The sequence below is a fragment of the Ambystoma mexicanum genome, chromosome 2p (assembly GCF_040938575.1).
Source record: "Ambystoma mexicanum isolate Mex_15411 chromosome 2p, UKY_AmexF1_1, whole genome shotgun sequence".
Lineage (NCBI taxonomy): Eukaryota > Metazoa > Chordata > Amphibia > Caudata > Ambystomatidae > Ambystoma > Ambystoma mexicanum.
Genome location: NC_090923.1, coordinates 562,896,341 through 562,923,487, shown reverse-complemented (window position 1 = coordinate 562,923,487; position 27,147 = coordinate 562,896,341). Strand labels below are relative to the sequence as shown.

The following is a 27,147-nucleotide window of genomic DNA, read 5'->3' as shown; positions in this document are numbered from 1 at the left end:
TTTCCTTGCATCTGGGGTCCAGCACTCTGTTGAGGTGGCTGAGGCTCGGTCCGTCCTGCTTCCTGGGAGTCCGGATCATCTTCCTGGCGCTCTTGGCAAACTTGAAAGCAACGCACACAATCTGGTGTTCCTCTCCCTGGCTCTTCGGTTGCAGCAGCAGCAGTGGAAATGCAACCAGCTTCGAGAGGATGTCCAGACGGGCTTAGATTGGAGTTGATTGGTCCCACCAACTCAAGGGAGAAGTCGTCCTTGCAGGGCTTCTCTAGTCGAGGCGAATTCGGAGCTTCAGCACAGCAGCAGGGCTTCACCAGGCAAACCAACGGTCCAGGAGTTGCAGTAGGCGTCTCCTCCAAGTTCTTCTTCGGATTCCTTCGTCCAGTGGTCGACTCTGCCTTCCAAGCCAAAAAGCCTCACCTTTTATGCCGGTTTTTCCCCATTCATTCCAGCCTAGCTGTCATTGGCCAAACAGGGTGACTGTCCTTGCCGGACAGCCAGCTGGCCAATCACCCTAGAGTGCATTCCTGTCTTCTAGGAGACTAAGCATAGGGAGCTTCAGGCACCTCCCTCGCTTCCTTCCCCCGCCAGACACCCTGGAGCCAGAGGCGGGCTTCACTTGTGAATACCGCCAAAGACAAAACAAACAAAGGGACCAAACCTGGTTTGGCGCGCAGAGTAAATCTCAAGAAGCACCTTTCCACAAAGAAATGGCGAAAAATGAAGACCGGGGCCATTTTGACAAAAATGGCACCCTTGGGTACTTTACTGCAGCTGCGAACGCAGCCTGCGGTAAAAGCACGCCGCAGTAAGTAAACCACTGCATCCATCCATTCATCGAGGAAAGGGTAACATAAAAATGTTACGAGAAGCTAGACAAAGGGGACAAAGGGGATACTAAGTAACCCCTACAGCACCCTATTGTAAGATAGTGTGTGCTGGGTCTAGAAAGTTACAATGTAAGTAAAGTCAATTTCACTTCACTGCTCTTGGAAACCATAGTTTATCCAAGAGAAGGTATCTAAACCTTGGGAAATCTGAAAGACTTTCCTGTGCCACTGCACTGAAGGTGCTGCGTGACACAATGTAAACGATGATGCCTATGGAGTTTGTCAGACTCCACAACCAAAAGAAACGCAGAAAACACAGGCAAGTCCTGGCGCTGGGCTGCCACACATCTGGCAGCCTTTTCATATTTTCAAAATGGGTCGGAGCCAAGGATCCGGAAAGGGCTGCCCTCAAATGGATGGGGTGATTGAGCAGAGGAGGAAGCATAGCAGATACCACATTCATTTTGAGAGGTTTGGAATGGTAGTGAATGTGCTGAACTTGATTTGTACTACAGGGTATGAGGTCAGCCTGTTCAAGGTAACATTTGCCCTTTCATTGTTTGGGGTTTTTAGATTCAGTGAATTGGTGGCAGCCTTTAGGCCAGATTTGGGAGTTTGAGTTTATCACCTAATGGTGTTCCAATAACCAGTGACTGCTTGAACAATATGGTAGGGCACTCCAAGAGACAGACCAGACTCTCATTGGGAGATAGGTTCAGCTTAGGTGTAGAGATAATCCCAGTTATTGTCTGTGTTTACTAGTGCTTTGCTATTAGTCCTCTTGTGCCATGCATATGACGTTATTTATGAGCAGTTTCAGGCTATCATGAAAAAGGCACTGACGAGGGTAGGCCTCAAGGCAGAGGAATTTGGGGTGCAATCCTTTATTTGAGCTGCAACAACGGCAGCAATGCACAGCATTCATGCTGATGAGTAGAGTAGGAATGAATCTTTTATAAAGCGCTTAATACCAGAGACCAGTCTCTCAAGTGCGGCAACAAGAAGATGGAAATCGACTTGTTTCAAAAGGTATGTGGGCCTGAAGATGCTTTGAATTTGATTTCTTTCTTTTGGCCGCAGGTAGGGCTAGGAAGTCATTGTGGATTGTTTGCCACTCGTGGCCAGGCGTTTGTGGGAACAGGATTTACATCACGATTTTTCAATTACTAACATATTGCATTGTTTTTAGTAGGTTATCTGGGGGGTGGGGACTGATATGGGGTGTGGCAAACTGTTGTAGCAAATGGCATAGACCTTGCAGGCTGTGCAGATGAAGGTGAGAGGGATGGAGTTCTTGTAAAAAATGATTCCTCACTTTGATTGGCGAGGCACAGCACAGAAAAATCTGGGAACAAACTCAACACGATTGTGCAAAGCATTGTAAAGTGTGGAGTTTTATCACTATTCAACACAACCGAATGAGTTAAATAAAGGTTCTGACCGGTACATAGCATTGATGGTGGATGTATTGGTGGCCATGGGTTACATCTATTGAGGACAAGTAGGAGCTGCATTGGCTGTTAACTACTATCTGCGGCGTGGATTAGTACAATGAGTTGGAGCAGGAACACATTTACATAAGGTAAATCCAGTTAAGTGATTGATGTAGGCGAGGCCTCCGTGCACTCTGGGGATGTCACATGGCAGGTGTGATCTAGGGTAAATGGGTACACAACGCAGCAGTCCAAGCGGGTACAGCATTGTAGGCTCCTGTTGAAGGGAATGGAACAAGAGAAATATATAGCTGCAAAAAATTGCCTTAATCAAACGACTAGAGAAAAGAAAATTGAAAGACCGGACACCCGAATGAGTGCATATTTTTCAAGAGCTATTTACAAAGTGTAATGATGTGTAATATGAGGATCAACAGATGGATCCACTCTGGCATTAAGTGTATAGTGAAAATAACCAAACAAGAGCTCTCAGAACATTGGGAGACCATCTGTGCTCAACTCCAAGCAGACAAATAAAAGTACTTCAATCGACTTTGATTATGTAGTTTCAAATTTATATTGGGCAATACTAGAACAATATATAGTCGCAACAACATTTTTTCCAATAATTCTAGGTATCAGTATACAAAATGGATTTCCTCAGTAATATGCAAATTCACATGAAATTTAGAATGTAAATTGGCGAAAATATATTCAGGAAAGCCTACTTTCAGGGGTGCTGTTGAGCAGCCTGCACAATGGCTGCCTAGCTTGAGAGCTCTGTGTGCTGTCAACGTGAATCCGACTGCAATGGCGGGTAGTCCATCATCTCCCAGCTATAATTGCCACTACGTGTAGCAGACAAATTGAGGCACGTTTACCTTGAACCCTGACGTGAATCAGGACTCCGAGGCCAAACTACAGCCGGCTGAACTTTGACCGTGTGGGTGGCCGCGGGCTGGCCTGTGCTACGCTGACCTGCTGTGCGGCTTCCTCAGAGCTGTGTGGCATGACAGGCTCCGGCAACTGCAACTGCGACGTCCCTGCATCTGCTAGTGTTGCTGTCCTCCGTGACCACCACCTGCCACCTAACATTATCACTGCGGTGGGTACCGCCGGTTACTCACTCTCGAGTGGCTGTGCTGTGCGGTGGGGTTCGGGCCGCTTTGCGACCTGCGTATTGGAGCTGCGCGGACGAGCAGCGCCTCATCCCAATTGTCAGCCCGAATGGGAGAGGTGTCCGATGCTGAGTGCCCTGCTCCCTCTTATGCCCCCTACACAGTTGGGCTCTGTGCCTGCGGCAGAGCCGTGCCGGAATCGGCAGGCGGCCCGTTTGGCACTGGGGGCCCCAGGACTGTCCCGGAGTGCCTCGGCACAACATCCAGGCCTCCGTGCCGGCTGGAGCCGCCGCCCAACTGCAGGAGGGTGACACTACGGTGAGCCACATTGCAGATGTGACGCGGCCCCGCTGGGCCTTGACTGTTGGCGGCCGCCGACGGCCCCCCAGCCTCCACCCGGAAGCAAGCCTCATTGCCAATACAGGTGAGGGTCCCCAGTGGATATACGCTTATGCCACATATACCCCTGCACCTGGATTCATTCATACTCCCATCTATCTGGGTGATTGGTCGCCAGACTGGTTGCGTTGCTACATTAATGTATCCATCTCGGCACTGCTCAGCTGGCCGAGCACATTGAACTATCACAAGGCCAACCCCCACTAGCTGCCCCTGTTTTGCTGTGCTTCTACACTAGACTCTCACCACCGCTCGCTGGGACCACTGAGCTCTGATCAGCTCTAATTTATATATGGTGAGAACGAATACCATGGCTTGACGCCATCTACTTGGGCTCAACTGCACCTTCAACTGAACAGAGATGTCTAACAGATCCTGAGGCGCCAACAAAGTGGGTACCATGGATGATTGCCAATGTAGCGCCTAGATCGGATCTGGGTCACTCTTCAGCCAGCCAGGAAGAACTTGTTTCACCCCAGATACACCAACTCCTGACCTCACTGCAATGATGGAATCCATGGCTAAGAACTTCGCCTCCTTCCAGGAAAAGTTGGACGATATAAACGCCAACGTCGCATCACTCAAATCTCAGTTGGATCATGCTGGAACTAGGATTACTGAAGCGGAATCGAGAATTGGAGCTAATGAAGACGGACTGCACGCTCTTCAAGATACAGTTGCCTCCCTTACCCAAACCATAACGTTTGTGAAAGCGAAATGCGATGATTTGGAGTCCAGGTCACGTAGCAACAATATACAAATTATTGGCATCCCGGAAAATGCTCTTAAGGGCTGTATGGGGCTAGCAATCGAAAGCCTGCTTAAAGAACTGTTGCACAACCCTGACCTGTCCCCCTTCTTTACCGTGGAGTGTGCTCACCGTGCCCTGTCTCCGCGACCCAAGCCCGGAGACTTTCCTACACCTATCATCGCCAAAATTCAGAGCTATAGAGACGGGGATCATATCCTCCGTCTGACACGCGAGAGGGGGGAACTGCGCATTGGCTCTCAAACAATTAGGATCTTCCGCGACTTTTCTGTGGTGGTGCAGTAGGAGAGTCGCCAGTTTCTCGGCATGAAAAAGATGTTAAGGGAACGGAACATCTCCTACGCAATACTGTTTCCAGCACGCCTAAAATTCACCTTCAGGGAGAAACTATATTTTTTTGCAGTCCCCGACGAAGCACTGAAGTTTATAGAGGTGCAGATACTGCTAAACAATCCGGCTGAGGACCCTATGGACAATGACTATGTAAGTGATTTCAACCCGGCACTTCACCTAAGTCAATGCCTAGCGTGTGATGCACAGCTGAAAGAAACCCTTAATTAATTATTTGTGTCTATAAGTTCTTTTATTTCTGAACGTTGTACCACTTATATCACGCCCCTCTCTGTTAACCCCCCAACCCCGATCATCAATGGGGTGATGCCACACTAACCAATCTCTTTAATCACAAGGAGCAATGATGGGAAAAATAATGCAGCACAGAAATAATACTTTTGTGTGTGTTCAAGCAATTGGCAATGTAATTACTATTTCCCCCTGCACACCCCTCAATCCCCCCAAAATGCAATATGAAGAAATAGAAGGAGAGAAAACAGGTTTCAGGAATGCAGAACTCAAGCAAATATATCAATCTCAATTTCCCCAGCAAACACAAGAGAGAAATGGGAATGATTGCAAACTTGTCAAAAATGGTTTTAAAGCTGGCTTGAATGAAATGGTCAAAACACTGAAAATGGGGTTAATTCACTGAAATTGTTGAAATACTAATGGGAGCCGCTTTGTATGGGTTCAGACAAACACTAGCAATGATTTAAGAGTAATAAGCAAGTATTTATTTTATTTATTTATTTATTTGTTTATATAGCGTTAAAGCCCACGGGCATCAGAACGCTTACATATAGACAGGACAACAAAGAATGAAGACGGGACTAGGCGGAAGAGGCCTGAATTAATTCAACGTGGTACAGTGTGTTTCCAGGATTTACTTAAAAAGTAAGGTTTTCAGTTTTTTCCTGAAGATGAGATAGTTAGGTTCAAGTTTTAGTGAAGTGGGTAGGTCATTCCATTTACCGATGACTATTGTCGGGAAAGCCTTGCCGAGGTCATGTTGTTTTTTAGTGGTAATGGTTTGTAATTTGCCTATATTTGATGATCTGAGGCTCCTGGATGGTTCGTACCATTTAAACTGTTTCTTGAGGTAGGCCGGGGCTGTGCCATAAAGACAACGATGTACTATGGTGAGAGACTTGAAAGAGATTCTCTCCTCCATAGCCAACCAGTGGAGGGCTTTCCTTTCTCCGGAGATGTGTTCTCTCCATGATTTTCCAGTGATCGTTCTGATGGCGTTGTTTTGGATGGTTTGGCATCTTTTCAGGCACTTGCTGTTGGCTCCCAAGAGTAGGGATTTTCCGTAGTCCAATCTAGATAATATAGTGGCCCTAGCAATGATGGTGCTGTTCTTTTGGTCTAAAAGTGGCCTGATCTTTTTTAGGAGGATTTGGTGGTACTGGCAGTTTTTTTTAAGGTAGCTTGTGTGTGCTTCAGCGCCAAGAGAGGCTTGAAGATACACACCTAGGGTCTTTACTTTTGCTGATATTGGAATCTGGATGTTTTTGATGGTGAATGAGTTAAAGGCAGGGCTCAATTTCTTTCTGGCTTGTGGGGATCCGAAGATCATGAGCTCAGTCTTAGAGCCATTTAAGCACATCCAGTTTTCTTTCATCCAGTGTTCGATGGTGTTGTAAAGGATATTAAGTTTATCGTTGTCTATTTGATGGTTTCCACTGAGTTCAAGTACCAGTTGGGTATCGTCAGCGAAGTTGGTAAAAAATATGCCCATCTGGGATAACATGGTGCAAAGGCATCGCATGTAGAGGTTAAAAAGTAATGGGGAGAAGCTGGCACCCTGAGGGACCCCGCAGTCGACTAGCTTAGCGCTAGATGCTTTGTCTCCCCAAACAATCTTAGATTGTCTGTTTTGTAGAAAAGAGGCGATCCATTCAATGGCTTCCTTTGAGCAATTGCCTGATTTTTCAAGGGCCTCGCGGAGTTTGACATAATCTAGCAAATCAAACGCCGCCGAAAGGTCCAGCAGTATCAGCAGCCCCGACTTGCCTCTGTCCAAAATGGAAAGCATTTCAGTTTGGAGGTCCAATAGTGCTGACTCGGTGCTATGGCTGGATCTGAACCCAGATTGTTGTGGATGAAGTAGGTTGTTTTCATCAATGTAGCTTTGAAGTTGGTCAGTGGCTATTTTATCCATAATTTTCAGCAGAAAATTGCAATTTGTGATGGGCCTGAGATTGGCAGGGTCCTGTTGGTTAAGGTCTGGTTTTTTTGGTAAGGGAGTGACCGTAACTGTTTTGATGGTGTTGGGTACAGTATGGTCTCTAAATGAGGCATTTACCATTCTTGTGAGAAAGGGGCAGAAGATATCGGGGTTTTCGAGAATGAGCTTAGGGGGAAGAACGTTTTCTGAACACGAGGTACACCTCATGGTGGATAGCGTTTTCTTCATTGTGTCGACTGTGATGGGTCGAAATTGAAATTTAGGGACTTCTGTCTCGATGTTATGTTCTATAGAGAGAGTCTTAGCTGAGGTATTTGTGGTCTGGCAGTTAATGATGGTTTCTCTGGGTTTGGTTATTTTATTTTGGAAGGCAGTCTGGACATTCTCACAGTCTGTTTCCGTTGGTTGGAATGGTGGTGTGAGTGTTGTAGGCTTATCTATGGATTTAAGGATTTGGAAGAGTTTTCCAGTGGAGTTTGCCGCGGTACTTATGATGTCATTATAGTGGTTTTTCTTCAAATCCACTAGTTTTGATTTATATAGTTGGTCTGCTGTCTTCCAGTTGCTTTTATTAGTTTCGGAAGGATCTTTTAACCATTTCCTTTCAAGAATTCTTTTGTCCTTTTTAAGCTTAACGGCTTCTGCGGTGAACCATTTTTGGTGATTTGGGTTGGGTCTAACTTTTTTGTCTTTCAGGGGGGCATGAGTGTCTAGCAGTTTTAACATGCCTTGGTTGTAAGTCCGAATTATATGTTTACTATGGTCTTCATCCTTGGTGGAGCTCATGATTTTCTGCATTTCCTCAGAGAGCATACTACTCGTGATCTTTTTCAAGTTTCTGGCCATAACTGGTTTAGGTAAATTAGCTGGTTTTCCCTTATTGAATTTCAATGGTAGAGAGATTTCGATTTTAAAATGATCTGACCATATGCAGGGGTAAGTGCCGAGCATAGTTACTTTGGGATTGTTTGTAACAATCCAATCAAGTTGATTCCCTGTATTTGCAGTAGGCTCTTTATTGATGTTAGTGAAATCACTGTTTTCTAAGTCCTCTTCTAGAGTGATGGCTAGCTGGTCCTGTAAGTTCCCCCTCCATCTGTTTATGTCGCCTAACATTATAGTCTCTGTGTTGGTTGATTTAGTGCTATTTAGTAATGTCATGATTTCATTGTTGAAGTCGGATACTAAAGATGGGGGTCTATAGATAGTGATTATGTTAATGCAGTTATTTGGGGTGGGTGTGAGTTTGAGGTGGATGACCTCACAACCTAGACACTGAATAGGAGAGGCAAAGAGTTTAAGTGAGTTTTTTGCGATGATCGCCACACCTCCACCCTTTCCTGTATCTCTATTTTTTGTGTAGATGTTGTAGTTTGTAGGAACTGCTGTGTCTATCGTGGGTCCAACAGGCTCTTGTAGCCAGGTTTCTGTAAGGCATAGGATGTCTAAGTTTTCGTCCGTGATGTAATCATGGATTTCTTGTGCATGTTTAGGCATGGACCTGGTGTTTAGTAATGCAATTTTGAGATGGGCTTTGTCGTCTTCTATTTCTGGTTCAGGTTTCGTGTTAAGGGCGGTTTTAGGTGGAGTACTACTTGTCGATATGGCATTAGTGGGTGCTATCTCTTGTCTGTGTCTGAGGTAATTTTGTACTATTCCTAGTTGCTGTAAAGTTTCATTTCGGGACAGTAACTCAGTTAGGTTTAAATAGCCCATACCTTATTCTCGCTGTGTCACTCTTATTCCGAAATTGCAGCGTTCCGGGCCGTGAGCCGTCGGACGCCGTGGACCGGCGTAGACCGGCTTCGTTGCAGAAGCGCCGGCGCTGAAGCGCCTGACGTTTCTATATATGGGCGCGAGAGCACTCTGGGACTTGTAGTCCTGTCTGCTTCCCGTTAAACTGACAGATGAAAGTATTTAGGGATACAGTTGCTTCAGTCTTTAGGAGACTGAGCTTCTATTCCGCAATACTAAAACAAAAACAAGCAGCGAGTCGAGTACAAGCAGCGTGACAAATTGAGATTTTAGTTACTTGCAGGTGGTGCTCTGAGCACTGCCTCCTCTGTGCCTCCTGGGAATTCGAGTCCTGAGTGAGGATAGAGCTGAGGTTGTTAATATAGCGTCCGCCGGGACCGGCGTAGACCGGCTTCGTTGCAGAAGCGCCGGCGCTGAAGCGCCTGATGTTTCTATATATGGGCGCGAGAGCACTCTGGGACTTGTAGTCCTGTCTGCTTCCCGTTAAACTGACAGATGAAAGTATTTAGGGATTCAGTTGCTTCAGTCTTTAGGAGACTGAGCTTCTATTCCGCAATACTAAAACAAAAACAAGCAGCAAGTCGAGTACAAGCAGCGTGACAAATTGAGATTTTAGTTACTTGCAGGTGGTGCTCTGAGCACTGCCTCCTCTGTGCCTCCTGGGAATTCGAGTCCTCGAATCCTCCTCCTTAAGTAGAAAACTTAATTTTGAGGTCGGGTGCAATGAAAAGCTATTTCACGCGTTATAGATTTGAGCCAAATGAAAAATTGGCGGCAAACATTTCCGTGCGCGGTAAGCACAATTGCGGAAAAACTATAAGGAGTTGAGATGCTTCAGATGTTAGCTTCAAGTAGACACTTAATTCCGTTTCTAGCATAAATTATGAAGAAGTTATGAACATTTTTGTGGAGGTCGTTTTTTTCAGATGGAGGCAAAATGTAAAACAAGGATGCGCTTTGAAAAGTTCAAACAAAGTTTCTTTACACTAGGGATAAACTATGAAGATACAAACTACACGACAGCACAGCCACCAGACCAGGACGTCACTGATCAGGTTTTTGCCCGCCGAGACGCTTGCCTTTCTTCAGATGCAATATAAGGCGCAAAGATGCTTTTAACAATATTTTTACAGAAGGACTATAGGATAAGCGAGAGAGTTCAGGTAAGACAAAAGGATTTCTAGCAATACAGGTCTGGATATGAGATAGATTTGATTTAGATAGGGATGACTATGGACAGTACATAGGCTAGTGACAATCCTATACTATGGATACTCACTACCAATGTTTTGAATGGAACCGTCAGGGATTCTGGTCAGGGATTTCTGGGACAGACTGCTGGGCACACGGGACTGGACGGGTCAGCGATCAGCAAGGCACTCTGGACACCGTTCGGCAGGACTGGACTGGATCTGCAATGTCTCTCTGGTCTGCACAGCACAGCATGGCATGAGACGGGGTTTAATCTGCCCTTCTGGTTATGAAGATAATTTCTTTGGCAGGCAAGCAGTTCCAGCACAGCCTGGCTGCTTCTTGGTTTCCCCTTTAAGTTTAGGGATGGGTTCTGTAAATTAGGCCCAGCTGAAAGTGGTTCAGCTATGCTCGGAGCCTTTCTGCTTGCAAAGTTTTTGGAGTCTGGAACAAGGAGTATGGATGTATCTCCTTCAAAGTGCTTCACTGAAATCGGGATGGTGGGTGGATCAGTATCTTTCTAGGTCCTAAGATGTCTCTATTTATGTGTTTGATGAAGGGGTGGGTAAGCTGAATTATTCTAGGTGCACCACTAGGTAGTCCATTGGCGGCTAAAGTCTGCTCTCTCCCTTGATTGGATGGAAAAACAGAGTGTCATCATGTTGATGCGGTTTATGATGCAGGGAAAACCTCCCCTTTGCCTTTTGCACATAAAATCTTTTTTTGATATAATACATCTGTACATGTGTACAATCTTTATACCAATAACATACATAGATCACACATTTTGTGGAGCAAATATTCTTCCAAGCCCCGTAGCTGTGAGGTCTTGGGTCTGGATTGGACAATTTTTTGCACTTTTTATCCAGGACACAACATCTAATTGCTACAAAACCAGAATTTTCACTGTGCCTTCACAGAACATCGCAGAGAGTTCTGGGTCCTTTTAAAATGTGCCCAAAAAAATCACATTCACAATGCTGTTAGTTTTACAATGTTTACAAATTCGCACAGTCCTTTGTCAGTCTTTTTAGAAATATGCTTCTGTCCATTGAGAATCAGCAAAAATGTCTATCCCCGCCTCCAAAGGTTTCTTGTAGCTCAAGAGCAATCCCCGCCTTCATCCTCTGGCAGAGGCCACTGTTGACACTTACAATCTGCATATTCTTTCAGCCAAGGAAGGTTCATTGTCTCCTCCAGGAGCAGCAGCCCAAAATCTCCTCCCCTCTTAATCAATACCTGAATGTGAGTTCCTGACCTTTGGTGGGAAGCAGGAGAGATGCCTTTTGTTGGGGGAAAGCTGCAGGAAACTGGTTTGGTGACTCTGAGTCCAGCTAAATCCACTCTCAATTTATAACATTTTCTTAATTTAAAATAAAACTTGCAATTTTTAATCAAGCAGCTAGAACTCTGATTCCAGTCTCTAAATCATGGAGATTAAATAGTCACGATCTATGTTCCTCTTAATGACAGGTCACTTAGATTTAAGACATTAGATCTTAATGGTACAACTTTGCAGTTTAAATGCAGGCTTTTGAAACAGTCACAGGCGGCCGCTGGTATTGCGTCCATATTTTGACAGATTTTCACAGGCAAGCACACTTTTTACTGTGGATATTTTCATGATAGATTCTGCTTTCCCTGACATTGTGTGTTCATAAGGATTCCTTAATGAAGGGACGGGTAACAGCCAGCAAAGAAATTTGATGTTTTGTGGTGTTTTGATCTGGTATTTTGTTTTTTCAGCAACTGAGAAAAAGGGATTTAAGAGCAATTTCTGGGTTTCTTGCAATTAAGCACTGCCTTTCATGCAGTTTCCATTTTTACTCGGTAGCCAGCCCAGTGACAGGTTTCAGCAGTGAAGTCTCCATTTCACTACTGACAACAGGCAAAGTAGATTGGCAGCCATCTTTTCTGGTTTCAAAGCGCAATGTTCATAGGTTTGGTACGCATAGGGCTTTTGCAGCCATTTTTGATTATTCTTTCACCATCAGCACACAGGGATGTCACAGGGCAGAGCCCAGTGGGTTACAACATCCCACAACTAAGCCACAGCTGGACTGCTTAGTCTTTTTCTGGTGACTAGTATCCTTCAGCTTTTGTGTTGATGGTAGTGTTGAATTTAGTAACTCCTCATCACATGAGTGAACTATGTACTATGCCTGATACAATGGATCACAAGTTGGTGTCTTTCCTTTTTTGCCTATTTACATACCACATTGTGCCTGTGATATCCGGAATTGATGGATCACTTCTGCAATTGTTTTAGCACTACTCTTCTTTATTATATGTGCTGGTGGGATGTTAAAATGTTCTAGTGATGTATACCGCCGGTATTGAATACCAATTCTGGTACTCCATTGCTCCTGCTTAGTTGACTGCAACGCAGCAGCGCACCCCACTGCGTTGCAATGGTCACTCTAGAGGGGTTGTTGTGTGCTGGCCCCTGTTGGGCCTGCAGTGCTGTTGGGCCGGGTTGGGTTTGGCCCACTGACACCTGGTTGGGGGGTGTGATAATTCAAAGGTGTTGTGCTTTAAAAGAAAATTAGATCTCAGCCAATAAGTAGTTTGTTTGGACTAAAAGAGAGCCCAATTATTTTATTGATCAAAACTATTTTCTCTTTCTTTAGGTAACTAGAAAAGGATACGTCTTCTTCATCACTCCCGGGCTTCAGGACAGAGTTCGTGTCAACGAAGAAACAAAGTGAGACCAAACAGGTAAGTTCTTTGGGTAAGAATGTTCGTTTGATTATTACACTCCCTCTTTTCTCTTTATCTCCACTCAGCTGGTTTGATGTATCGGACACCTCTTATTGCGTGGCTCCCCTTCCTGGAAACTCCCCCTCTCGCTCTCTGTCCATGTCCCAGCTCAGCATTCAGTTGCGAACAAGCATCCTTCTCCTGATACGCACTCCGCCTCTTCAGACAACACGTACTTTACTTCAGTACGATCTTTCACCCAGGGACCTCTTTTGTCCGGAGTTCATTCAGCTGACTCTCTATAGCCTCCGGTACTGAGCTTCTTAATGCGACTCTCTTCCTTTCATTCGGGGCACATATACATTACAGTTTCTCCCGGGGCTGCACACGGCTCGTCCTCTTCGCAGCACAAACGCCTGCCGGTGAGTCCGTGTTCTCCCCGCGACTCCAGCGGCGCTTCCCTCCTCCTCCTTAGTTCGGGTCGCCGCCTCCGGTCCCCTCCTCCAGGTCTCACCTCTCGTCAGTGCTGGTACGTGTCGGCCGCGTCTCGGCCTCTGCTACGAAACGAGCGACAACGGTCACCTTATCTTCCTCACAATCTGTTAGAGCACAACGGCGCTGCTCTGCTTGTTTTTACTCAACGGCTTCAGGCGTCGTTTCTTTGAGAACCAAAACAAAATGAAAACCTTAACAACTAAAATCTGCGCAACGGCGTGAACTTAGTCCAACAGACCCTTGTATTTATCAGCTGTCTGTCAATACGCCCAGCTGTAACTGTTGGGTTCCACCTCCTCGTCATCAGCCCTGGTTTCCTAGGATACCAAAATACAGATCACATTAGAGGAAAGTCCATACAGGAACTACTTCCTGCATCCATATCCAAGCTTTAATGGTGCTTCCCTACTGTACAGAAAGATGTAGAGGCATGAACAACCCAGCACATTGTCACAGGGGGTCAGTTGACATCCACGTGAGGGGGAGGGTGGGAACACTGCCAGCTGCGATGGGGTGGTGAGGGAGGGGGGAGGACATGTTTGGGGAAGTTATACTGAAAATGGCAGAGGCGGAACAGCATTTCACGACATGACAGGGGGTCATAATGGAAACAAACTAATCTGCACACACGCGCTAGGTCATACGTGCTGGGATGTACCCTAGGATGAAGAAATGACCGTAAACATTATGTCCTGGAATATCCGTGGATTGAGTAATTACACTAAGGCCCGCAGAATCATGGCGTACGCCCAAAGACATGGAGTTAAGATACTCATGCTGCAAGAAACACATGCCCGAGATCGCTTGGCAATGAGTATCGAGCCATCCTGGGGGCTGCATAGATTTTATACAACATACTCTTCACAGGCCAGGGGTGTACTGACACTGATCCATAAATCGATTAAATGTACACTCCAGAAAAGCTATATTGACCCTGAGGGTAGGTATATTATCCTACACTGCACAATGGTTAATAGGGAATACCTTTTAGTGAATACTTATGGTCCCAATTTAGATACCCCAGATTTCTTTGATGCTATCGCCTCCATCCCGCTGGGCTATGTAGGCGTCCAGATCATCTGGGGGCGGGACATGAACTTAATACTTGATACTGGATTGGATAGAACGGGAACAGCACCGAGAACCCTGTCACGTGCAGCATGCAGGCTACATTTGCACAGTACAACACTTGGTATCAGAGACGTTTGGAGAGTTCTTCACCCCCAGCTACGAGAATATACTTATTATTCGTCCATACATGATAGCTCCTCCAGAATTGATCTCTTCATGGTGTCTAGTGACTTGATAGGGAAGATAGACAAGGATCGGATACTTACCCGTACACTGTCCGATCATGCCATGATTGCTCTGTCTGTGGAGGTGGGTCCATCCATGCCTACTTGTAGCACATGGCGCTTCAAATCACCAACCCTCTGTGACATAATATTCAAAGCTGACATACTGGTGGATATCGTGACCTTCTTTGAATGTAACACCCTACAGGCCACTACTGCCGGGGTCCGCTGGGAAGCTTTCAAACTATACATCAGGGGAATGTCCATATCAAGGGAAGCAGGAGTACTGAAAGCTATAAGGAACGACCTGAGCCGTTCTGAGTCCAGATTACGGGAGCTGGAACTAGACTGCACGACAGCAGCAGACCCAAGCAAACTTGCACATATTAGGGAGGAACTTGAGGTCTTCGAGACGCATGCCATGAGGGAGGTTCTCTATTTTAGTCGCCCGCAGGCCGTACAGAGGTATGAGGAGGGCGAGAGACCAGGAAAGACACTGGCTAAACTTGTGAGAGGGGAATGGGGCCAGGCCCAAATAGTGTCTATCAAGGACACACAGGGCATTGCACGATGGTCGGACCAGCAGATATTGGATAGCTTCACTGAGTTTTATACCAATCTCTATGCATTACCTCTGGAACACAGTGAGCAACACATGAGAACTCCTCGGTCAGATCCCCACAACATACCTTCCTCCAGAGACCAACTAGATTCCCTTATTTCTTTGGAAGAGATTGTCAGGGCCATCTCAGACTTCCTGAAGGGTAGGGCGCCGGGACCAGATGGACTCACCCCTGAGTTCTACCAGGAACATGTCGCGATTCTTGCTCCCAAATAATTGGAGGTCTGGGCTGAATCACTCAGAGTCCATCCTCCCTCCCTCCCTGCGCGAAGCTGTTATAACAGTATTGCTTAAGCCCGACAAGCCGGGCGACGAATGTGGCTCGTACAGGCCTCTCTCGCTCATGAACATCGATACCAAGATCTTCGCAAAGGTCATAGCGAACCGCTTTCTTCCAATCATGACATACTTGGTACAAGTAGACCAAGGGGGCTTTGTGTCCGGGAGATCTACCTCCCACAATATCCGGCGGCTTTTTAATGTGATGGCTAGAATTGACCAGGACTCAAATGCTGTTGCAGTCACGCTCTATGCCTAGAAGGCATTTGACATGATCTCATGGAAATACATGTGGCTGGTCCCAGAGACAATGGGGGTCGTCCCAATATGATTGGATATATCAAACTGTTGTATACGTCCCCAATGGCGAGGGTTCGGGTCAATTCCCTAACGTCTACATTATTTACACCCTTCAGAGGCACTCCGCCAAGGTTGCCCGTTCTACCCGATCCTTTTCGCGCTAGTAATAGAGCCAATGGCGGACCATATTCGAGCACACCATGCCCATAGGGGAATACGATTGAAAGACAACCCCGAAACAATATCTCTATATGCTGATGTGTTATTATACATCAGAGACCCCGCCACCCACCTGGACCCCATTCTGTGGGATATCACACGTGTGGGCACCTTCTCAGGCTTTACTATCAATTACTCTAAGTCAGAGCTTCTTCCACTCACTAACAACTAGCTGAATCGAAAATGGAGAGGTGGCGCTCTCTCCCGTTGGCACTTGCCGGGAAACTCTCCCTCGTCAAAATGATTTTGGTCCCTAAACTACTTTATATTTTCAGCAACGTGCCCATCTGGCCCAGGAAACAATCTTTTGTGGGGCTACACAAATCGTGTGCACAGTTCTTATAGCATGCGGGTGAGGTTCGTAAGAAATGGCTGGACATGACGCTCCCGTATGAGAAGGGGGATTCACTGCCCCGGACTTAACCTTATATTGGACAGCCGCACAGGCCCAATATGCCACGCACTCGTACCAGAGTCCTCTGATTCGTCCACACGTCAAGTTAGAAACACTGGCTTTGGCCAAGGTCAATATTATGACCCTGATATTCAATCGGGATTATGTGCCAGATTCCCCACTCGATCCGGTAGCGACTACCCTACTTGCCTGGGAATCTTACCCTTATTATAAATGGCTCCCTGTCTGGAGGTTCCCCGGACTGGAACCCGCACACGATACAACCTTGGCTCGACACTGGGGGGCTCTGGGTTATCGGGCATTAACCGACTTCTTTCCTGAAGGGAAGTTCATTGATCCATTGACATGGAAGCAAGGTCACTCTGGGTCTGCACTTGAGATGTTACAGTATTATAGGCTTCGTTCTGCCTTCCGTGCCAGGTGGCCCACTTTTCCTGATGAGCCTCCTGATACTCCGGAGGTCGCCTACATAGCTAACTCAAGTGGTACCCGTAGCGTTGTCTCCTCTCTATTTAAAATGCTATTGGTAGGGACCCCAACCCAGTCTTCCAAGGCACGTACTGAATGGGCGGACAAACTAGGCCTCGAGATCACTGATCAACTATGGAAGAATATGTGCTCGAACACAAACAGGGTATCCTTTAATTTCTGGTACCATGTCATGCAGTTTAAATTACTGAACAGATTGTATTACACTCCCCGAAAAATCTCTAAGTGCACCCGTAATAGTATACATACCTGTGCCACTGCAAGGCGGAGAGTGCAGACCACCTACATATGTTCAGGACATGTCGCAAATTGGGAGATTTTTGGGATGGGATCTTGAAGGCTCTCTCCTACATTACCGGTACAGTGATTGATCCCAGCTCGCAGAGAATGTTATTTGGGGTGTGGAACACGGATGACACCAGACGGATGGTGTGCTTCAGAGCTGGAAGAACCTTTCAGAAATGGCTTAACGCACTCATCTGGTCATAGATATGTGAAGAATACGTCACTATGCTTCCGGCGCACACTCGCCCCAAAAATGTATGGTCCGCTTTTAACAGTTACCTTGCCAATCAAGCTGAAGTTCATCTGGAATGTACTCACTTGGGATTTTTTATGGGGCTCTCTTGAATGTCCTGGTTTCTTACAATTGACTGCTTATACCTCCTGCAGGTGTGCTATTTTCTGCTATGTGAAGTGTACCCTATAAGTGTGCTGATTATATGTTATGCTCTGACATGTGTGTTTGCATTAAACTTCTGCCAATAAATATTTTTTTTTTAAAGAAAGCCTACTTTCAAGTGCTTGATTTGTTTCGGTGTGAACACCTTCATCAGAAGCAAATGAGGCTTTAAAAAATGATAGTATCCATGTGATATATGTTCAATCAGTTAGAATTAGATTCTCTCCACCCCTATTTGACTAGTTTTTAAATAAATATCTGTGTAACAGTGGTAAACATGTCCTAATTGTTCATGCTGAAAGAGAAGACAAGGGGATCCCTAGTAAACATCAGTTAACGATAGTATCAAGTTCTCACTACACATATTTATCAAATTCCAGCAGATAAAGTTTAATCAAAATAGATTCAAGGAAATTATTAATATTTATAAGTTTAATGCATAATGCTGTAAGTCAATCAGAACTTGCACATATCCACACGCAAATATGGCGAATTAGGCATGTGGGAAGTTATCATATTCAACATATTCAACGTATATGTATATAGGAAAATAGTAGAAGGAATGCCATTGCCAGGTTTTACCAGTTTCCAATCTGATAGTGTATCACAGATAATACATCACTATTTAGATGGCTAAAATTGAATTATGTCAGAATTTGTTTCTGTCACGGCTTACGTAGAATGTGTAGAATTCTTTTCCCAACCCCCTTTACACCACATACATATGCGGGGGGAGACCCCCTGCAGCCCACCCATACTACTATCATATCCCATACCCCCTATATATATATATATAGGGATAGGGAGGGTAAAAAATGAAAGTCTGAATTTCGGGGGTCGGAATTCTGAGGGTGACATTTTGGTGCATTTCCGATAAAACAATTGTTGAAGTCTTAAAACTTGTGAAAACTATATCAAAGAGTGGTCGCGTGTGCCTAACTTTGATTCCTAAAGAAAGACTGAACTCTATTCTTTACTTTAACATGGCATACCTTTTCATATATCAGAAGTAAAAGTGTATCTACTATTGAAGAAGAGAACACACATTGTCCAAGCGAAGAGTCTCCCTATATTAAAATTGAACTGTTACTGTAAAGTGAATATCGGTTCAACTGGCCTAAAATACATTTGTACCCGAAGCTAAGAGAATGGCACCAAGGCTTCTGGGTAATTGCATGAGCTGATAGCTGGCAGAAATGTGAAGGCAAAGTTGGGGAAGGGAAACTGGCTGCTTGTAAAGACTATTTTGAAGTAGACACAACCTGTAGTGCCAAAGACTGTGGAAAATGGAGAGAAGTGAGTTGTAAAGGCAAACCCAGGTTCTTATTGTGCCAGACAAGAGAGGCAAAGAGGCTACCCCTTTTGAAGAGAGATATTCAGATGAAGAGTGCCTTGCCTACTTGAAGGTGTTGAAGTGCTTTAAAGTCTATCTTGCTGAAGCTGTCTAGAAGTACAATCACTGAAGCTTTGGTAGTAATCCAAAGTACTAAAGCTGTGGTGGTATGGTTGTCAGTAGATGCAACATTGTAGTAGCCTAAACAATGTGTAGTACTGTGAGACAAAGGTGACTGCTCTCGTAGTGGAAGTGGAAGCAGCAGCACTGTAAAGTCATCTTGACAAATATACCATTGTGAATTCTAAAACTGTAACTAAGGAAATACTGTTAACCAAGAACTGTGTATCACTGACAGTTGTGAATATTGCATTTCTTTTGAACTTTGGCAAGTCTTCTTGAATAGATGACAAATCATTGTGGTTGGGATTGCCATTGGTGCTATTTGGTGGAAGTGGAAAGTGGATATTTCACCAAGAAGAAGAGAACATTTGTCTGCCTTGCATTACTGACCCCTCACACAACACTCCATCATAAACGTGAACCATAAAGAACACAAACATGCATCTATCACAACATCAGGCATTCATGATTGTCGGCAAACTAGATGGCTTTACTCTTCCTGGTGTGGTGGCCAAGATAAGGCCACCTCGGTCAGCACAGTTTGCAGATGAGGAGATTAGACAGCCAGGTGGTAAATCAAGCTTCATGTATTTATATCGCAAATACACAGCATACAGAGTTATCAGCAGGGAAAAACGGCATGCATCAGGCAAGTGCTCGGGCTGCCGGCACAAGGAGCTTTCTCTCCCGCCCCCACCGTACTGCAGGTTTATATAGCATATCATAGACAAACACTAATGTTTCTGTACTATCACAAAGGGGGCGTTACTTGGCATGACATTAGACAGTTGGCAAGAACTGTCGACATCTTCCTTGTGGCCCTGTGACGCAGTCCTGCAGGGACCTCGTGTTGCATTATGAATAAGCGGCATTCGCAGAAACCCTATATGATATCTCCCATATATGGGTCTAATGCTAAACCTGTAGAGAATAAGCGGAAGGGAAGGTCTGACGTGCCCTCTTCCCTAGGAGGGGTTTGGGCCTGTCTGGGGTGTCGCCTAGAGCAGGCCCAGGGAGACTGAGGGAGATGACATGAAGGGTCAGAGGCATAACTGTATGGGAGAGCCTAATAGCATTGCATATCATAGCACAGCAATCCTGCACATCATAGTTTAGCAATCCCACATAGCATAGAAATCCTGCACATCATAGCAATCCTGCATAACATAGCAATCATGCACATCATATCATAGCAATCCTGCACAGCATAGCATAGCAATCCTGCCACATCACTGGTCCGTCTTGGATCTCCTAATCCACAGGTGAGCCAAGACCCCATGCACAATAGATGCATCAGAGAAGGTGAGACCCCCCTTTGCGTCCCTTGTGAAAGATCCCACCAGCTCCCCAATCCTGAACGCCCGACAAATGCAGTGACAAACGTTGCCCTAAACTGCTTTGCCTCATCCCCACAGAATCTCTTCAGTCTGTGCCCCAACGCCTCCAACTTCTGCGGGTCTACCAGCCGTCAGGAGTCTTTCAGCGACACCTCCCCCTTTCTACATCCCATCAAGGCCCTTCTAATAGTAAAGTCTGCTGATGGGTAATCCACCCTGTGCAACGCAGTGAAGAAGTGCACTGGCACTACTTTCGTACTCGCCGTCCCCCGGACACCCCTAGGCTGTTTTAAGTAACTCAAAACCCTGATTAGTGAATCTCTGTGAAATAACTCTGCCAGCCCCAGCTCCCTACAGAACACCCTGTATTCCCTGAATGATTTTTTGTATGCTGCTTTTGTTATCCTGGACACAGAACCCGCAATTGACTGTGCCAGGATGTGGCACTAACCTTCCAAAGTGTCTCCGGGAACGTGGTCATCCAATCCTTCGCCTGAGGTAACCACTGCCGAAGTCCTGTATCTTGAAACGAGATAAAGCGTCAGCAACACTGTTGAATATACATGGTACATGTCTTGCTTGCAATTGCATATTACAACAAAGACATAACAAAACCAACTGCTTCACAATCCTCAGGACCATAGGGCATGTTGCCCGCAGTTTGTTGATTGCCAATGCCATAGACATGCTATTGGACCAAACACCACATTCCTTCCCCCAACTCTTCTGCCCACACCGTCAAAGCAAACACAGTCTGGAACAACCCCAGAATGTTATGTTTAATGTCAACCACTTCTAAACCACTCTTGGAGATGGGGGTGGAGGGCAGATGGGGCCAGCCTTGGTCACGCCACCTGTTCCAGAAAATCGCTCCAAAATCCACACTGCCCACTGTGTCCGTGTACAGCCCGATCTGGGTGTTTGAGCTAACGTCACCGGCTAGAGCTGTAGCCTGTTAAAATCGGACAAAAGGGAATCCCACATTTTGAGGTCCTGCTTCACTGACTTGGGAAACCTAGTGTGGTGGTGTTTCTCGGTCATTCCAGACATTGTACCTGCTATCGCCCGTGGGAAGGGTCTGCCCATCTGTATTATTCACCACAAAAAGATGCGCAACCAAGCTCTGCAACTGCCCCAATGTTACATTCTTCGCTCGCAGGCACCTAGACACAGTTCTGAAATGCTTGCACCTTACCTGCCGGAAGGCGGCAAAAGCTCTGCACCAATCAATTTCAATCCCTAGAAATATGAAATATGAGTGTGGTCACTGGACCCTTCGTCTTGTCCTTGGCTAACGGCACCCCCAGTCTCTTGGTCACCCTCTCGAAGGCCTGCAGAGCCTCTTCATTGTTCGTGCCGGGTTTACCCTTGAACAAAGAAATCATAGTAGTAATGCAGTACCCTATTCCAAGAAGGTGCTAAAGGTTTCAATGTAACTACAAGAAGTTGAGCATTCCATGGGCATGCAATTATTAAATTAGAAGCTACCCCCCTTCTGAAACCCTAGCAGCCAATAATCATCAGGGTGAACCGACAGCAGCCTGAAGGCTGAAGCAATATCCGATTTCGCTAGCAGTGCACCTTTTCCCAGGCCACGCAATAGCCTCGTAAAAGGAGGCATACCTAACAGAGCAAACCCTCGCCTCCATTGCATCGTTCACTGACAAACCCTTTGGGAAAGATAGTTTATGAATTACACAGAATTTACCCTACTCAGTTTTTTTGTTTTTTGGGGTTGAGGGGTCAAATTCCCAGTGGCGAACATACAAAGAATGGGAAGGGGGGTGAGGTGCTCAAAGGGCTCTCTTCTCTCCTTCTCAATCTTTTCCATTAGGACCCCCAGTAGGCTTATGGCCAAAATCTGATTCTTATGTATTGGCGCGGTGACCAGCCCCTGAACAGAAATACAAAAACCAAAGGAAAGCCCCTCTACCAGGGGAGTTTTGCATCATTCAGCTTAGAAAACTGATTCGTCCATATCCTCAATATGTCCTTCCCCACTGGCTTAGGCAGATCTATGTCGCCACGTGGCGTTCCATCAGCACTATTTGTGTTGCTTATCTTTTGCCCATTTGATGCACTTCTACTCCGGGTGTCAGGACATCCCTCAGAAAGCAATTTACAGACTGGCCTGTTCCATATTTTAGTAAACGCCCAGCAGGTCCCCTTTTTATCACTGGCTTGGGCACTGGTTCCAAAGGGCTGGCCACCCTTACCTGACAACCCCCTGCACTTTTCCCACTATTTGGTCGCATCATTGTGTAGCTAACCCACAGGTCCCTGGCCCTTGTCCCCTCAGTCCAGTTGAACACTCCCTGCCTTAGAGCTTCTAAACGTTTCGTCATAGTTCAACCATGCCCCGAAAACACATTCCATTTCTGATGCAACTCTGGAAACCTTTCCACAGTCACTGCTGAGAATATTGTAAAGCCTGTGGCCTAATTCACTATTTTTCTTGTCAACCTGAGTCTTCTTATCCTCTGCCTTGGGGTCCTTTACCTCTTCAGTCATGGCATCGTTCAGCAAAGAGAATATATCCACAAACTTGTCTTTCCAAACCTCTGCTGTCACGTGCCATGTAAGCATACCTGGTGTACTAGAGACGGGGGCAGGGTTAGCCCTTGCATCCTCTGTTGTCAGGCCTGCCAACGGCATGGGCCCCGCACTCCACATCCCTTGTGTTCCCACTGAACCCGCTGGTCCTGCCGCAGTATGGGCCGAGCCCCCCACTGTCAGTGTCACCCCATGCCTACCCAGCCCCCCTGGTCGTACCGCTGGATAACTGGCCCATAGCCCCCGACGGATCCCCCCCATGTGCACTAATGCAGAACGGGTCCATGGCACTCAATGTTTTGCCCCTTTGCTGGTAAACCGACTGCATCCCTTACTCCCCTGGCCCCCCACCCCTCAAGAGGGCTAGATGTGGGTATGACCTGGCATACTGAGAGGCTCCTACACCCCAGGGCCTACACCCTACATGAGCTCCCCTCCCACCCCGCCGGGGCAGAGGAGATGTACTATTTGGGGCCCATGAGGCACCGGACCACCGGCCACCCCTGTTCTGATATTTGGCACCCCCCTCACGCTCGCCGTCTTACCTATTATGTATAATGCAGCAGTGGGACACTGCACTGCTCCCGTACCCTTTTGCCCTGCAAGACCATCCCAACGCCCGAGTGCCCCTTACCCTCTGACTGGCCATATGATCAGCGCATCACGCTGCCAGGGCAGGGACCACTGTCCTGTTTGGGGAAAGGTGCATTGGTGCCCCAAGCCCACCTCCCTACTACCCACTGCTCCCAGCACGCTGGGTGCGTGTCTCACTGATTTCTGGAGGCTGCACCCCCCCCCCAACAGGGGCGCTGCAGTTGTGTGTTGGCTATAAGGGGGGCACACCTGCCCCCCACTCTTTTTTCCCCCATTGTTCTCCTCTTTACAGGAGGGAATGGCTCCCTGGGTTGCGTTGCACATGTTTATGCCTAAGGCGAACAGTCACCTGATCTGGGATCCGCGGTGTGATATCATGCGCACCTTTACTTGGCGTAGCAACATTAACCCCCTCCAATTGTGCCATTACCCTGTCTATGGCCCTGTCCTATAGCATGGCGAACAAGGCCACCGCCTTTGCCAGCCCCCTGTGCCTTCCTACATGCATGTCCACCAAAAAAACTCACGCTCAGCAGAGGATATCCCTGGGCTTCCTGAATGGGTCCCCCTTCGCTGCACACCTACTTCACTGTGCCCCTTGCAAATTTCACCTGCTTCCTTCCAGTGTGCAGTACCCTATAGCTACTTGAGTATATTCAAGCCACATGTGGTCTTGTACCCTGGAAAATTGATAGACATCCTCTGTATACCGCAGCCCCAGAATCGGTATTAATACAAAACCACTGTAGGCGTGGAATCCGGCAGCCACATGCCTAATGCTTGCCACAGTTTGTACACAGAATTTCTGAATGGAACTGAGAGCCCACACCGCAGACACCTGTCTCCCCCGACACACAACCCATGCCCTCCCTGCTACTCCCGTACAACCCATGCCCTCCCTGCTACTCCCGTACAACCCACTCACTCCCTGCTAACCCTGCCGCTCTAACTAGCACCTATCACCAGTGCTCACCAACACAGTAGACTGCTGGCCTTCCCAACCTTACCTCTCCGAATGTCCCCTGGCCCGGGGTTTGATACAACGTGGGAACGCTCTCTCAAGAACCAGGGAGGCGAAGGAAAAGAAGGCTGCGCTGGCCGGGGAGCAATGTAACAAGAGCAGGTGAGGCCGACGACAACAAAGAACAATTTCTACCTTGAAGGGTGGTGGCGAGGCTGCGTTGCAGGGGCCAGGGATGACGCATCCAAATGAGGGGGAAGCTGATGCTCTTCCCCTCACTCGTCCCCGTTTTATGGCTTGCCACCCCCTACCCCACCCACCCAGCTAAGGAAGCAGAGGTTGGTGTTATGCAGTCCCAACTGCCCCGAACCAGCTGCTCTTTCTGGATAATGTAGTTTGAGTGTCCTTATTGCGCCTTTCAGCAGTAGGCGACGTACATTCTTGCTCATTGTTAGGAAAGATTTTCATTTATGGGTAATTTTCCCTTCAGTTGTGGATCCCCCCCCCCCCAACCTTTTGCTGTTGTCTGACCATCCTAGCCTGACTTTTACCAGTGAAGCCCAGCCGCCTGCTGTACTCTGCTGGGCTTTTTCACTTTGTTGCTATTTCTTAGTAATATTTTATCAGTGCACAATGTACCTTAGAGTGTAGTACGCTGGGGTCTCTTTTTCATTTTTAAGGCCCCAGACACCCTCAAAGGATTTTTGGTGAATGTACAAGTGTGACAGAGCTAGTGGCAACAGTTACTTTTAAAGCGTTTTTGACTCTTTCCTATGGTCCAAACCGCATTTGGCGCAGCACAGTGGCCATGCCATGAGATCCTTTGTTCTGTCCTTTTGCCATTTTGTCCCTTTGCCTTCCCCAGGTCGAGCAGACCCAGGAATTTCCTTATTTTTGTGTGTGTGTGTGCGTGTGTGTGTATATATATATATATATATATATATATATATATATATATATATATATATATATATATATATATATAATAATGTGGGCTGGAGCTGTCTAGTTCCAATACACATCCTTGGTGCCTGGATGTCTGGTGTGCTGGGATGACTGGGACCACCGTGGTCCGTGATTGTTCCATGCCTGGGATGGCTGAATGTGAGCATCTCTTATGGGTTTCTCTTCGTTTTGGCGGAAAGAAGATTTTGGATACGAGAAGGTACCTTAACCCCATTCCAGGTCGATCTTCTGAGTTCACACCGAACTTAGTAAAGGAGCCAAGTATCCTGAAACAAAGAAGCAGATCCGTGGAACCGTTGGTGACCCGCTGGAAGGTTTGGTACCCTGACCCTGCTGTTGTCCCATCGTAGCCCCTGTTTCTCATCGATCATAGAAGGCCTGCAAGGGCGCTTCGACCCGTTGAGTAGTGGGATTAACTACTCTTGGCACCTCCTGCTTAACCTGCAAACAAGCCTTTTCGGAAGTGTTCCTGCACTGCAGAGTGAACTGACCAGCTCGTACGGGACCTTTGCCCTGGAACCACCGATGTCTCGAGGTTCGACTTGAGCCTTTGAGAATTGTAGGCTCTTGGTAGAAGGCACTCTCCCGCCGAGTTTCCTACACCTAGCATTCGTGGGTCTGGAATTATGAGAGTCTGCCTGAACCCGAGCATACGTGGTTCTCGTGTCACCCCGCAGTGGTGACTATCTTCATGGGTGCCTTGCTGCTGTGCCCACTTGTGCCCTAAAACGAGCTACAGTGGAACTGGCCCGATCCCTTCCCCAGAAGCGGAGAAATTGCCACTGTCCCGCCACGGACTGAGGTCCCGGAACGCAGCCCCTGAAAACTGGAGGGACGCTCAACTGCGGGATTCGAACCTGCAAACTAACTGGACTTGACTGGCGAAGTTTGGTCCGGAATGCGCCCAGGGACGGTATGTACTTGCAACTCTTACTGGTGTCCACTGGCACATCCATAGACTTTTACGCACAAGTGTCCCTTTAGGGCCACTCTCCTTTGTTAAGGTAGCCTGTGCTACCAAGCTATTCCCGATTCTTGGAAATTGTTCTGCCCTCGTGTGGAGATCCTCCTTGACTAGTGGGACCTTATTCTTCATCAGCTCATCCACCTTCCTGAGCCAGTACAGCCCCCTGAAGAAGACTTGTTTTGAACTTAACCGCACGATCGAGGGCTCCGGCACTGAATGCACTTTTAAGCCCAAGGCTCCACACTTAGGGTTTGATTTGTGAAGGACTGCCTAAAGTATATTTGCACTGTATGACCCCTTTCTTTGCACGTTGTGGATCTCTTTTTGTGTAATATTCCTTTAGGCCAATAGTTACTATATATGTTTTCTAGTTAGCGTTGTGTTAGGTTTGTTAATATATCTGAGAATTACTTTGTGTTTGAGTTAAAAGGCCTTTAATAAATGTATATGTATTTTTGATACATACACCTAACTGAGAGTAATTTGTGGTGTTGTTTACTGTGTGTGCTCATTGTGGGCTTTCGATCACCATCACCCCTCCTGAGACCTAGTCTTGACATTCTCCAATGCTACCTTGATTGGTCTGGCTTGTCCAGAAGGTTACCCTGTTCCTTCTGAACCTCTGGCCACCAGGTCAGAGTTCAGAAATCCATCTTAACACTCCTCTTCTAGGAGAAGACTGGATTATTTGGAAATGAATGTTGGATCATCGTGTCTTGTGAGACAAGATGCCAGTGTTTAAGGGCTAACTTTTTGAGAGCACCACTGGTGGGAATATGTAGTTAAACATATTAGATCTGG

At 46.7% G+C, this 27,147-nt stretch overlaps 1 protein-coding gene across 11 annotated transcripts in view; it reads left to right on the top strand.

The window, feature by feature from the left end:
* The window catches only part of NPRL2 (NPR2 like, GATOR1 complex subunit), a 717,787-nt gene that overhangs the window by 8,924 nt on the left and 681,716 nt on the right, over positions 1-27,147 (top strand). For all 11 annotated transcript variants that reach the window (XM_069644051.1, XM_069644050.1, XM_069644042.1 and 8 more), the window contains exon 2: positions 12,647-12,734. The gene's annotated coding sequence lies outside the window, so the exon portion shown is untranslated. The remainder of the gene's footprint in view (positions 1-12,646; positions 12,735-27,147) is intronic.